This window comes from Phasianus colchicus, chromosome 6 (genome assembly GCF_987193195.1).
Source record: "Phasianus colchicus chromosome 6, bPhaCol1.hap1.1, whole genome shotgun sequence".
Taxonomy (NCBI): domain Eukaryota; kingdom Metazoa; phylum Chordata; class Aves; order Galliformes; family Phasianidae; genus Phasianus; species Phasianus colchicus.
In genome coordinates, this window is record NC_143441.1 from 44,989,234 (window position 1) to 45,004,315 (window position 15,082).

The 15,082-nt window shown below is 37.8% G+C and overlaps 1 long non-coding RNA gene across 1 annotated transcript; it reads left to right on the forward strand.

The window, feature by feature from the left end:
- Positions 1-2,474: 2,474 nt before the first annotated feature.
- On the forward strand, positions 2,475-13,463 carry LOC116244355 (uncharacterized). Its single transcript, XR_004170172.2, has 4 exons — positions 2,475-3,037; positions 3,123-3,363; positions 5,546-5,653; positions 11,339-13,463. It is a non-coding gene; the product is annotated as an uncharacterized LOC116244355 (long non-coding RNA).
- The last annotated feature ends 1,619 nt before the right edge of the window (positions 13,464-15,082 follow it).

Genomic DNA, 15,082 nt, shown 5'->3' on the forward strand with positions numbered 1-15,082 from the left:
CCTCTCTAGGCAGCCTGTGCCAGTGCCTCACTACCCTTATTGTTAAAAACTTCTTCCTTATATCCAGTCTGTATTTCTCGTTTTATTTTGAAACCATTTCCCCTTGTCCTGCCACCACAGACCTTGCCAAAGAGTCTGTCCCCTTCTTTCTTACAGCTCCTTTAGATACCAACAGGTCGCTCTCAGGACTCCCCATAGCCTTCTCTTATCCAGGCTGCGCAGCCCCAGCTCTCAGCCTGTCCTTATAGGAGAGGTGTTCCATCATTGGATCATTTTGTTGCCCTCCTCTGGACACACTCCAGCAGGTCCATGTCTCTCCTGTGCTGAGGACTCCATGTCTGGAGGCAGTGCTCCAGGTGAGGTCTCTCAGCTCAGAGCAGAGGGGCAGGATCCCCTCCCTCTTCCTGCTGACCACAATGCTTAGGATGCATCCCAGGATACAGTTGGCTTTCTAGACTGCAGGGACTCACTGCTGGCTCATGTCTGGCTTACCATCCACCACCTCGCCAGGTTCTTTTCAGAATAGGCTATACTCTATCCTTTTGTCCCCCAGCTTGTATTTTTTCCTAGTATAAATATGGTTGGTCCTTTCATTACAAAAGGGAAGCAAATAATTCCTCCCTCATAACCATAGTTCAAGGCCCTGCCACCAGCAAAGCAGGCAGGAGGTTCCTGTGGTCTCTCAACACCACAGGAGCCCAGAGTTCAGCATCCCCAGGCTCATCACGACCTTCCCCATTCCTTATTTAAAACTCTTCACCACATTGCTCTTTCTGAACATGCCAAAGGGCAACACTGACATCAGCTGCCAGTGCTACTGGGGCACTTCCCTGATAGCAATGGGATGTGATGATGCCACTCCTGGGGACTGGTGGCCCAAGTCACAGGCAAAGTAGATGAAAACTTGTCTGTCATTTCTGTGATTAGAAGGAATTAGATGTCCCGCATCTCTTTGCTGCTGTCAGCAGGAAAACCAATTGGCAGCTTGATTTATTTTTAGTCTCTTTTTTTCTTATGTAATCTGCTGGGTGTATGCATTTGGCCCCATGACTGTGTCCTCTCCTCTAGCCAACTTTGAAATCTAATGCTGAGTTTCAGTCATGTTTGGCAGTTCCCAAAGACAGTTCAGTTCTCCAAAACACAGACTTTCCCCAAATTTTATGGTTTATCAGATTTTCCATTGTAGGGGAAAAAGTTTCTCAGCTATACAAAGCTTAGACATTAATATATATCACAGAAAATCCAGGCAAAGGAAACCCTGCACACGTGACTCAGACTCAGAAGGAGGATCAGTCTTGAATTTCCTGTGGGTACCAAATCCATAAGAAGTCAGGCTTCATTATTTTTCTCTCTCTTGTTGCATTCCTGAACTCTCTTGAGCAATGAAGTACTGGAGAGAACTTCAGTTTTAGCTGAAAATTTAACATGGTATTATTATTCTGCAGATTATTTTTGCTTTTCTATGCATGTTTCCATACTCTCTCAATGACATCATGTGTCCTAGATGACCCCATGCTTCAGAAATCCAGCATTCTCAAGGCTGACGTGTAATGAATCTCTCCCTCTCAGTGACAAAATATGTTGCGTTGATTTGTCGAGGCACTCCTTTTGCTACATTTTAAACTATATATTATGCTCTAATTTATTGCTGCTCTGCTCTTTCTTCATGCACAGACAGCTCACATGCATTTTGCATCCTATTTATAGATTTATTGATAATACTATTCCATCAGCATGCCAGAATGGTAGATAAATACAGCTGAATATAATTTGAGCAAATATTAGATGCTTTTAAAACTAAGATTTGCATCTTCCTTCTGTCTTGTTGTGTAATTTGTCATTCAGGGCAAGGGAGCTTTCCAATAATGGGAAATCTCATATTTCTTCAAAGAAAGAGAATGCCAGTATTTGCCACCTACATGATCACCAACAGTTTGTGCATCAGAGGAAAACACTTCTTTTGCTGAATACATAATCCAAAATTTGGGTGAAAATGGACATGCTACTTTAGCAAAAAGTACAGAAGAAGAGTAATCATCACTTGTTACCAACACTTTCTAAGAATTAAGGTAAAGCAGAATTTCAGAGAAAATCTAAAAGTAATCATCAAGAAAATTCTATACTGAAAGAAATAACAATCTGCATGGATTTCACATTTAGATCTCTGCATCGTATCAGCATCGCTTAGCAAATCTGAATTCAGAACTGGGTGAATATTTTATAATTGTTCTTTGTTTTGACAGTGATCCCACAGCAGAGAACAAGCAGTAAGGGCAGCTTTCGTATTTAGAATTAAATTGAACATAATGGCATGATTCACTGGAAATGAAACTTTGTATAGAATTGTTGCTTCTGGATGTTTTTGCTTTCTGCTGCGATAACCTTTGTTAGCAGATGTCTTTTGCTATTAAATTTTATTCATGGACTTGCTTTTTTTTTTTTTTTTTTTTTTTTTTACCCATCCTTTAGCCATCTGTCTGCTATTTTTCCTGGTCACCTCCCACAAGTCATGAAGATGTTATTTAGTGTCTGTATTACACAGATAGTTGCTCTTTTGTAATTTGCCACTGTTGAGAACATGTTGCTATTTATTGTTGCTATTTATCAGCACAGGAAATATCTATGTTGTTCCAGGAAGACTTTTAGCTTGATTTCACAGGGTCATTCTTTGTTCTTATCAATGGAGAAAACTGCCTGATTCATGTAAGAATATTTCTTCAAATCCAAAGCCTTTTTTGACTCTACAGTCTGAAAAGTTAGTACCAGGATGAATTTATTCAGAGCGAGGAGAGCAGCAGAACAGTGTGAGCTTCCTTGAGACAGCTGTGACACCTGCTTTCCTGAGATACTGTTCACTCCCATGTCATGTTGCCACCACTGTGGTCAGCAGAATGACATTTGTTCTTGTGTGAAAAAGAAGGGCTGCTGGGAGAGATTTTCTGTGAGAGGATGTTTATCCTCTGGAATATGTTTTCCAAAGTCTCTGATCAGTGCAAAGTTGATGGCTCTTCAGTTCCATCTGTCTCAGAAGTTACTGGTAGGTGAGAGAAGTTATTTCCTTATTGCTTTAAAGACACATCTCTGTTGCTGAGATTTTTATTTTTTAATTTTTTTCTTTTCAGAACTGTGTCTTACAACTTAAGTCAGGCGCAATGAAAGTTGAACTACACAAATACTCTGTCCTGGTAGTTCCAGAATTTCCGCAGTCTTTGTATCTGGCCATGGGCCAGTCATTTTTCTTTTGTACAGGATGACTTATCTTCCCTCATTCTGACACTAAGACCATTGAAATGCCTCCTCCTTTATCTCCAATTTTGCCAGCAGAAGCTACCACCTGCAGCACCTTCGTGTGCCAGTGTGAAGGTAAATTCCTCTTTTTTAGGCTTTCCCAACAGATTTTCTGATTGAAAGCTGTTTGCTGAGTTTTTCTTATCATTTCTGTCCTTTAGTCCCTGAAATCAATGCCCTTTCAGTCACTGTTGACTGGTGATACTCATTAACAACAATCTACAGTTTGTGTAAACTAACACAGGCTGTTTTAATTGAAATGGACTAGGAATTAATCATAGGAGCAGCTCTACAAGTCAGTAACTCCCCCGCCAGCCCTCATCCTCCCTCCAAAAAGAAGTAGGAAAGTAGGAGCTGAAAGTGGTAATCTCAGCGAGCAAAATTAGATCAGGGAGAAGATGTTTTCACTGACTTTAATCATTAATGTGTTTTAGTTCATTGGAAGGAAGGAGTGGGTACTGAAGGTTATTATTTAGATAAATGATCTGAAAGGCAAGCATAAAAAGACAGGTATAATATGTGAAAGCAAAATCCCATTTCCCCAATCCATTAGCATTTTTAGTTTTAAACTAATAAGGGGATTATCTAATACGTGGCATGGGGATAACTGAAAGAGTGTAATCAGATGACTTTCTTGTTATTAAAAGGAAAAGGTAGGTTGCAACTAAAATGAGGTTTTAAATTAGTGCTTTGTGCACATCACAGTCCAAAAATACACAGTTATAAATCAAGATAACATCATCGATCAAACTCCCACATTATGGTACTTTGCATTTCCTATATGACATTCATATAATCAATGAAATGCCTCTATAGAAGACTTAAGTCTATGCTGAAAGTTGACCTTACTTAAAGAACACTTGTATTATACTGTCATTGACAAGGCAATTTTCATTAGAGCTGAAGTAAATATTTAACAAGGAACATTTCTTTTTTCCTCTGTTCTTTCTTTTTTTTGTTATTACTTAGCTTCAATGTATTGCTTGTAACTCTCTTCCCCGAAGATCAATCTGTGCGTATTTTTGTTGTTTAATTCTGATGAGGCAACTTGAAAAAAAATAATGCTTGAAAGTAGGAATGGTACTCTGGAATAGATACGTATGACTGCATGAGTTCAACAATTCACCTTTTACCTATTCATTTAAAGTGAATGTGCTGGCAATAATAAGTACCATGCCACTCACAGGAGCAATTCACCAATAGTGATGTTCAGTGTTACTGTTCATCCCACTGCTAATGCTGTCTTTTAACATGCAGGGTAAGTTAATTGTTTTCAGAGACAATTTCCAGCAGCTTTTCTTTAGCTCAGAGGGTGTTCTTAACTATTACCAAAAGCCCATTGTTCCTGCAGCTTTGTTAAACGTACAGAACATGATATGTATCTGAGTCAAGGTGCAATCAGGTACTTGGAAGCCTTTCCATGATGACAGCAAACTTTGGATCTGGTAACATGTTCTGTAACAGTAAAACCAATTTATACTTGTTAAGTTGCTATTCCACATCATAATATCTGTTCCTATAATATATTATGTTATTGTTCTTGACATAGCATTAATTTATATACAGTTCTTATTCAGGAACTATATTTGTCCAACTATAACTAGAATATGGCATTTCTGGTTAGACTTTCTTCTCTCTGCTTGCAAGCAAATTATGAGATTTGTGTCTACTGCAGTTTAAATAGAGCAGTAGAGCAGGAAAAGCAGAGTGCTCAGCAGAGCCCTAAGCAAATATACTATCTGAACTTCTCAGGCCTTTCCCAAGATTGGATCTCTAGTCTCTGCATGCCTTGAAGATGGAATCTTACCAGCTAACTTTAGTTATCTGTGAATAGATGTTTACAGTTGAGCAAATTAACCTAGGGTCCCTCTTGACTCTAAGGAAAGAAAAAGTAGCTTCTAGAGGTGAGGAACTGTTTTAGAAAGAGATTAATTACTGTGTAATCTACAGTGACTATAAAGAGAGCCTGCAGAGATCACTCCAGCTGAAAAATCATTGTAGATGTCTTGAGTGAGATGTTGAGTGTAGATGTTGTTGAGTGAGATTAATCCAATCTTAGTAATGTTACATGTAAAATGACTTAGAAATATCTTTTCATGCTTTGTGATATTATACCCACTAACTCAGGCCTCTGAGATCTCTGCCTGGGAGGGCTAAGTGAGATTCCTCTGGATACATCCAGGTCAATTCCATGCTTCAATGTGCTCTGTCAAAGAGTTTTTTCATAGACTGTATTTAACTTGTTTCCTTCTCTCAGCAGCCACATCTTCATCCACCATGTGATGGCCAGTTTGTGCCTCTGTCATTTTGGGATAACACCCTGTGATTTGCTGATGCAACTGAGACTGTGCTGAAAGCTGGATTAGTGAGTATTATTATTAGTGTGGATTATTTTTAATCCACAACTACTCATGAATGACTTTATAATCATCGCCAGTTTTAATCTATATAATCTATAAAGTCCTCACAAGACATTGATAATGTCCACCATCATCAGAACATTCCAGCCTGACAAAGCCTTTTCCTCCCTGACTGTTCTCACAAAGTGCTTTGAAACTGCAGCACCGATTTAGCTCTGACAGACAAGATGCAGTCACTTCATGGAGAAAACCCATTTTAAACTTCAGTTTCAGAATGAGATGGACAGCACCCCAGTCTCCATTAACCAGATGGTGAGATCTCCACTGGTTCAAGAGGCAGCTTTGCATGACAGTTGCAGACAATTGTTTAAGGCAGTATTTGGCATTTTGCTGCCCAAAGGGCTGGGCAGTGAAACAAAACCATGCATATACAAATTCTAACCTCATGTTTGAGTCTGGAACATACCTGACTCTGGAAGCCGCTCTAATATACTTCTACATCTGGTAATGTCTCTTTCAGGCAATCTTTAATTTTACAGATCAACTTACTTTTTTTTTTTTTGCAGCTGCTATAGGATAACATTATTCTGCCTTACTTGTCCTGGCAATACATTTCCTTACCCTTCTTTAAGCTAACACAGGATTTATGGCATAATCCACCAAATCCAAGATTTGATCCAAATGTAACTAATAAGCTGTTATTTGTCCTGGATCAGGTTTTTGTTTGTTTGTTTGTTTTTGTTTTGGCTGCAGAAAGAGGTAGACAGCAATAGGAAAGGGAAGTGCCCTTTCCATTGGCAGTACAGGCTGCAACTAGGCTAAATGAGTTATGAAAAGGCACCATTAGCAGATTACAAAAATGTACTGTGTCAGGATCCTGCCGGTGGGACAGTTAGTTCCCATGTTGATTTAAATGAGAATTCATTACTCTACAAGTGCAGCTGGTCTTTCTGTTGTGCCAATCTGTATTAACACCTGTGCCACATATGAAATAGATTCTGAAACACAGGTGAAAATAAGAACAATTACAAAACCCCTTTTAGTATAGTCACAGTGTTTATCGTGAGGTTTCTGTCTCTTGTTTTTCCTGAATTATTTTGCAAAAACAGTATGCTGACAAGTAAACTAATATAAAGAACAAGGCTCTATATAACTGTGTATGTGTGTGCCCATCTGTCTAGTTGGTATTTCTTTTCTCAGTATGAATTTTCTCCTTCCTTACTGATGCATAAGGTAAGATAATTATTTTTAGGACAACACATATTTGTTTGGATTCACTTACAGAGCCATGCTGTTAAACTTACTGCACTCCACTCCTGTATGTAACCATGGGAAAAGATGGTATGTGTTAGTATCATGTAGAATATTACAGTTACAGAAATAACTGTAAGGGTTTTATTCTTAATCTTACACTGGCAGTTGTACGTTCATAACTGTAGGTGCAATATTTTCATTAGGTATTTCTAAATTCTCACAATATGGAATGCTGATCTATTATGGGAGGATTCTGCAGTCCCCTAATGAAAAAGAAACAATGGGGAAGATGTATAATTGTGCTTTTGCCTATAAGATATGCCAAGATGTTTGCTTAAATTCTCATTTTTTTAATCCCCAATCATGCATGTGAGTGATTCCAGTTCTAAGACCTATTTATTACCTGTATTGTGTAATATTACTGCCTATTTTTGTGGTCTGTAGATGAAAAGAGTATGCTGTAGAGGAAGGTGAGCATACTGACAATTTGACCTTTCGTTTCAGTACAGAAGGTAACTAAAGAGGGTAAACAAAACAGCCATAATACTGATGCTGTTTGTCTACAGGCGAGCTACTACATGCAGGAGTTGTTTTCCTTCTTTGGCATTCACAGAAATAGAACAGCACAGGTTATACGACTCTAATGCTGCTTGGTAAATCGATCATGGCTTTTTTCCATTTCAATTTGAGTATTGCTAAAAACTTGATCTAAGGTATTTGAACACAGAATCAAAACCAAGGTCAAACTGAGTTCCAGTCTTGCCGTATTAACTGCCTCTTTGTAGTCCAGAGCAATTTACTTAATCCCTTTGTTTGAATTTAGTTTTTCAAAATACTTATAAATATTCTATGTGTTAACATGCACCACACTGATGGTGAGAGAATTGTTCAGATGTTCTTTGTAAAAACTGGTAAATAGGAAAGGTGCTAGGCAAGAAGTGGTACGAGAAATAGATCTAAGTAGCAAAATTCAAGTTCTGAACCTAATTGGATTTCCCTAAAGATGAAGAAGCACTGGGATTTTTCACTGACAGGGCAGTTAGGTACTGGCACTGCTGCCCAAAGCTCTTGATGCCCCATCCCTGGAAGTGCTCGAGGCCAGGTTGGATGGGGCCCTGAGCAGTCTGAGCTGGTGGGTTGCAACCAGCCCATGGCAGGGGATTGGAGCTCGATGATCTTTGAGGTTCCTTCCAACCCAAGCCATCCTATGATTCTATGATTTAGGGTTCAATATGACCATGATTATTTTTGATTAAGAGAAGCAAGCATTTGATCTATTTAGATGGACATTTGGAATTCCGTATTTAAACACAACTTCCACATGCTCAAGTTCAACAACTGCTGTTTCTGCTCAGCAGAAAAGGTCATTCTCATTAGGTGACAATGCAAATTGGATACATCACATCTGCATATTTAAATATGCATATGAGTGTTCTCATTTTTCTTTGGAAGTACAGACCTTTGAACCAAGTGGAATTTGTTCTACTCTAAGCTTGAAAGTGAACTTCTATGCAATAAAGATGATTGGGTGTCACAGGGCATCTGACATATTTTGTCTAATTGTGATTCCAGATATTTGATGGCAGACAGGAAGCTTGTGGCTGGATTTCACAAGAATGAAAAATTAGAAGTCAGCCTAGATTCCAGTTTTTGTGTTGGAACAGAGGTGATTAAGCAAAATTATTAGACCTATTCAAGGCCAACATCAATGATTGTTCTAAAGACCGGTGTTAAAGATTGATGTTAGTACCAGCCTCTTGATGCAGACTGGGAATGCAGCCATGGAACAATCCCAGCCTCCAGCAATAAGGAAACAGATTCAAGGTCACTACAAGCCTAGGTGCTTTATATAGCACATTTCAATGCCCACTTGGATTCTAGGCTGACCAAGGGATTTTGTAGTACCAAGCATTGACCTTTTAGTAGGTAATCACTGAAACTGATTATCAGATGAGAGAAATCTTGGCATCATTATTTCTGATGGACAACTCAGTATTATTCTGCAATAGAATTTCAAAATATTGTCACATTTTATTCTTCAGTAACTAGTTGGAATAAACACATGATCCAATATTACTCTGCAGTTCCTTCAAAAATAATTACATGCTAAAAATTGTAATATATCAAAAATTAATTACATTAAAAGTGCTTACTAATGTTTTGTTACTGCTCTGCTTCATCTTGGCATCTGCATGCCACCCATTAATTTATTTCAGTAAAAACTACAGGTCACATTGTGAAGTTCTTAATATATTTCTGTGCAGTTCAAGTTCCCCCTTTTTTTTTCCATAGCGTGTCTTTGGTAAAGACAGAGATTTGGGGTGCATGATTCTGTGAATGCACTGATGCAAGTAACAAGGGGAAATAGCTAAAGTAACACTTTATCTGTCTTTCAGTAGAGTATTTTTTCAGTTTGTATTATTTAAACTTGCCAATTTTTATAATTAACTGAAACATGTTAAAGAGTTTAAACTGCATTTTTCTTTTTTTTTTTTTTTTTAGGTACATACTCACACAAACTCATTTAAAAGAACACTATAAGCTGCTGCTTCTTTACAAAGGCAAAAACACCATCCATAGTAAAGTTAGTAGATAGTGATTTTGTCAAATAAACTAAAATAAATACCTTAATTCAAATTAACTCAGTGTAGCTATCAGTGTCTTTTGATGCTTGTAGAGAAATTCTGTGGAGAACACTGTGCAATGTATTTCAGGGCAGTTTATTTTTGTTGCAGGATAACAATGTATTTCAGAGAACTTTAAATAAAAACAAGTATGCACACACACAGATATATAAATATACACACATCATGTATAAGTATACATACAATGTAATATATAAACACTCATAAAAATTTTAAAATGTACACTTTATAACTTTTTGCAAGAGTGAACCTTTAAATAAATTCTTCCAAAAATGCCATCAGCTTGTCCTGCTGACATTGTGCATAACTTTCTTATTCCACCAGAGGACAGGAAATATTATTTGAAGTTTGTAGTTATTTCTTGACTCATTAATTCTCTATGAGGACTAGGTGTGTATAAAGAAAATGGACACATAGTATAGTTTCTCACACTTTCTGTTACTCTCAGTACTTAAAATGGGATAGGCCAGACAGAAAAACAAGTCTGTGATTGCTTTCAGTGAATGCTGTGGCTCAACATCTCTCTGATAGCTGGAGTGGCTCAACATCTTTATTAATGATCTTGATGAGGGGATTGTGTGCACCCTCAGTAAGTTTGCAGATGACACCAAGTTGGGAGGGAGTGTTGATCTGCCTGAGAGGAGAAAACCAGTGGCATCCTGGCTTGTATCAGGAGTGAAGTCACGAGCAGGACTAGGGAAGTAATCCTGCCCCTGTACTCAGCATTGGTGAGGCCTCACCTCGAGTACTGTGTTCCGTTTTGGGCACCTCAGTACAGAAAGGACATTGAGGTGCTGGACAGGTCCAAAGAAAGGCAACAGGGCTTGTGAAGGGCTTGGAGAATGTGCCCTATGAGGAGAGACTGAAAGAACTGGGGCTGTTTAGTCTGGGGAAAAGGAGGCTGAGGGGATACCTTACTGCTCTCTTCCGATATCTGAAAGGTGCTTACAGCAGAGCGGGGTTGGTCTCTTCTCACTGGTGACAGGTGACAGGACGAGGGGAAATGGCCTTAAGTTGCACCAGAGTAAGTTTAGGTTGGATATTAGGAAAAACTTCTTTACAGAAAGGGTTGTTAAGCACTGGAATAGGCTCCCCAGGGAAGTGGTTGAGTCACCATCCCTGGATGTGTTTAAAAACCATTTGGATGTAGTGCTCAGGAACATGATTTAGCAGAGGGTTGTTAGTTAGGGTAGTATGGTTAGATCATGATTGGACTTGATGATCTTTAAAGTCTTTTCCAACCTGAGTGATTCTATGATTCTATGGTAGCGTGATATCAGCTCTTGGGTTTTCAGAAGTGCTTTGGAGATTACTAGTCTGCAGCAATATAAAAATAAATTATATGTGGGGAACTTTGAATTGTACAGTATCTTTGGTGGGATTACTTCACAAGTACCAAATTATGTGATACATTTCATAACATGAGCAGACAGAATAGGCTTTGATTCATTTATAGTTCTTTAGACCACAGAGTAGAAATCTGAGGCTTCTGTCAGAGTTATTTGACTGAAAAATAAGAAGAATGGAAGTATGTTCTAGTGAAGGGTACAACTGATATAGGGTGAAGAGAGTCTGGAAAGGTTATGAAAAGGAAAAGTTATGGAAAAGTTGTGGTAGCAATGGTAATGGGATAGTTGGACTAGATGATCTTGTAGGTCCTTTCCAGTCTTGTGATTCTATGACTCTATGAGCATATGGGCATTCTAAGATTCTGCCTTCACCACTACAAAGGAAAATACAAACAGTATAATTTGGGAAAACAGCAACATTCAATTATTATTTCCTTCACAGGTTTCCTGAATGCATTCGAGATGAAATGTCACTTTGGTAATGGATTTGAAGAATGAAGAAGACTCATCTGAAAGAAGTTGGTTGTTTTCTTCTTTTGTTGATGAGAACCAGGTGTTAAATGCATAATGGGGCAGCACGTAGGTCTGAAATAATTTTCTATTTATGGTAATTCTGAGAGCATGGAACTCAATATTTTACCAGTGCCTACAAACTGCTGAATTATTTCCCCTGCCTTTTACTATTCAGGATGAAATAACACATTTCTATCAAAGTTTCCCAATGAAACCTCAATAACTTTGTACTATCCTTTACATTTGTGATTAATAACAGAACAACATGATTTAGAAACAAAAAACCATCTGTCTCAAACATGACTTCTTTGTAACCTTAACAGCATTGAAAATAGTTAAAATAGATGCTGCAAGCTTACCAAGGTAACCACTTTGAAGGGAAAAGGCTTCACAAATAATGAGTGAATGCTGTACCTGCTTTTAAAGTTGGAGAAACTTCCTGTCTGTGTGCCCCTTTAGAAGCTCTGCAGTCTTCTATCCTCTCACAGATGATACAGAGTCAGCATGTTGTGATGAGCTCACCAGAAGCTCCTGAATTTGTCACATGATGTGTAGAGCTTTATGTATTTTTCTTGCTAAGGTGGGACCAGAATTTTGGAAAAGTCTGACTGCAACAGCCATGTCATTGTAGATTATGTAGACTATGTAGAAAATGGGGAATTAGCTAGGAACAGGAAAACCAAGGGACACTAAAGCAAAACTAGATGTATTATTATCTCCTTGGGATGTTCAATGGATTAGGTTAGGGATTGGTTGGCTGGATGCAGCCACAGGGTTGTGAGCAATGGTTCTGTGTCAGGGTGGAGGCTGGTCACAAGCGGTGTTCCTCAGGGGTCTGTCTTGGAACTGGTGCTCTTCAACATCTTCATCAACATAGAAAACCACCGAAACAACCAAAGTGGGTATATTTGAGTATAATGTATGGTTTACAGGACCTAAAATTAGAAATGTGGAAATATTTTAGACTTGGATGAGTCACAATCTATTCCTTGTTCTATCTTCCCACTAGGAAGACAGTGTGAAATCTCTGGAGTCCTTCCCTCAACTATTCACCATAGTTGGGTTTTGCTTTATATGAATGCCAGAAGACTGTGCCAGGTCTTGAGAATCCTGCCATATTTTCATCATTTGGAGGCTATTACTTTACTGTACTTAAGAAAGGAAGCTAAGCTCTTAGAACTAAATGGGCTGATTTCATATTATTGGCATGATTTTTGGTAAAAGGCCTGCTATATCTGAGGCTTGTTACTGAAAATAAGTATTGGCGTATGTTATATAATAATCTTTTCATAGTTTCAGCATTTCCTGATAGACCACTGGTACAGTGGGTGAGTGTTATATGTTCTGTGGATTAAATACTGATCACTGGAGCTCAGCTTGAATATAGGCTTTGACGGGATAACTGCACAAAGTTCTGCAGGTCAGGAGACCTTAATTGCAGTGGCCCTTTTGGGCCTTCTAGCCTCTGATACTAGCAATGACATCAAATTAAAACTTCAGCATGGTAACTGGCAGATATTGTGGAAGTCCGTTTTATACATGTGAAAGTCTACTCTATGTATGAGTAGTGCATGAAGAAATACCTGCTGAAATTTATTTGGAATGTCCTTGAGCAACATTGAATTCTCCAAATTACATGGTGCCTGTGGAACAAACCTATTCATTTTGCTAATGAGACAGAGGAGAAAGATAAAGATTTAAAAAACGCCTGGCATCATATTTTATTAGTCACCCAATATTGACAGGGATCGAGGCTGTTAAATTCCAGAAAAGGATTACTTATTATCTTAACACTCCTGAGACGCATTAAACACATTTGAATTTAATTAGAAAGGAGTATCCATGATTTAAGAATAAATCTTGCCCCTATTAATTTTAGAAATTAAGATGATTTATTCCCTTTAAAATTCCTAGCATTTTGGATAAAAGTCCTTCATAAAAAGTGCAGAGCTTACTGTCAAAGACAGAATTTATACGTGTGATTTTGTGAACCTAACTGAAAAATGGTTGTAGTTTAATACTGGATAGATTTTTGAAATGCCTTCCATGTGGTATTTAACAGTACAGTTATCTTAGTCATGATGAGTCAGATACTAAATTTAAGAGAAGAAAATAAAATGATTTAACTAATAGAAAAGTGGTTTTTATGGTGTAAAGATTTGGCATTGCAATCCATTTTTCTCAAAAAATTGTTGTAAAATTGAATGCCTAAAAAATATGGAGGTAATGAAAAATAATTTGAGAATAGTTCCAAATAAGCATGTAGTCCTGCCAATTATTTATCTATCTAGCTATTCATTTATTTATTTTTAAAGGACAATGAGTACAGCCATGTTAGGTAGTCAGGAGCTGATGGTATGGGTGGACATTTACATTGCATTTATAATACAGCTAATGCATGGTCAAGTTTTACAATCAATACTAAATTGATGTAATAAAAAGCCCAGTGAAATGTGTTGAATGGCTCAGAAATCAAGGGAGAATATTAAAAAATGAGAGAAACAATGGAAGATAAGCAATCAGCAAAACTTGCAAAGAAAGCAGAAATCTAATGATGGGTGAAACTCTAAAGCCAGTGCAGAATGTTGTGTAGATGTAATGTTATAGTGCAGTGTGAGTAGAGCAGAGACTGTTTTCCTTTTAAGGAATGCAAGTGCTTTAAGGACGAGAACTAAACATTGAGTAGAAAGCACACCAGAGTAGAAAGCAGTTATTGGTAAGAACAGAAAAATTTTTTGAGCTTGGTTGGACTGACATATGCTGCTGCTGTCATTCCACTAGTGGTAGAACAACAGTAAAGCTTCTAATGATTATTTGCTAACACAAAAAATATTGGCTTCATTATTAAATGACTCTTTTGGATACTGTTCTAGTGTTGCCATGGAACCAACACATGATATTGGCAAGATTATATCCCATATGAGCAAACAACATTTCCAACCAATAAAATAAGTATTACGCGTACTTACTACTTAAGGAAGTTCACAAAGATGAGAAAAAGTATGAGCAAAACTGGATGAAAATGTAGAGAAGGAAACATTTTTTTTCGTGTATTTATTCCAGTTGATAAACTACTTACTGCTAGTATCACTGGCAGATAATACACACAAGAAAAAAAAAGGTTGGCAAATACTGGAAAATAACAGAGAGGTAAGTTACAAAGATGAAGTAATTATACAGAGCAATCTGAAGTGTTTGGGAAACAGAAAATAAAATGGGCTGAAATTCAATCAAGTGTCAATGGATGCACGAAGAACAAGGAATCCAGATCTTGTCTATTGAACCAGAGATATTCCAGGAAAACCATACTCAGAATAGACATTATGGATTGCTGCTGGTTGATACAAGTTCTCAGTCAGGAAACGTTATATTCCCAAACTGGATTTAGTGACTCCAACTAAACTGAAGGGACCACAAAACTCCCCTAGCTTCCAGGTCCAAATGCTCAACAAGATCTACCTGCAAACCACTCTTTTCCTCACAGATGCTAGGCATCCAGCCTGTGTTTAAAGATTGGAAAGAATTCAAGGAAGAAAGAAAAAAAACCCACGAGTTCGTGGTTGAAAATAAGGAGTAAATTTTCCTAGAGTAAATCTCTTAATTGACTGAAAAGGAGATTTTGAGGTGAACTGCTATGATTAACAGGAAATACCAAGTATTAAAGTTCTTCACT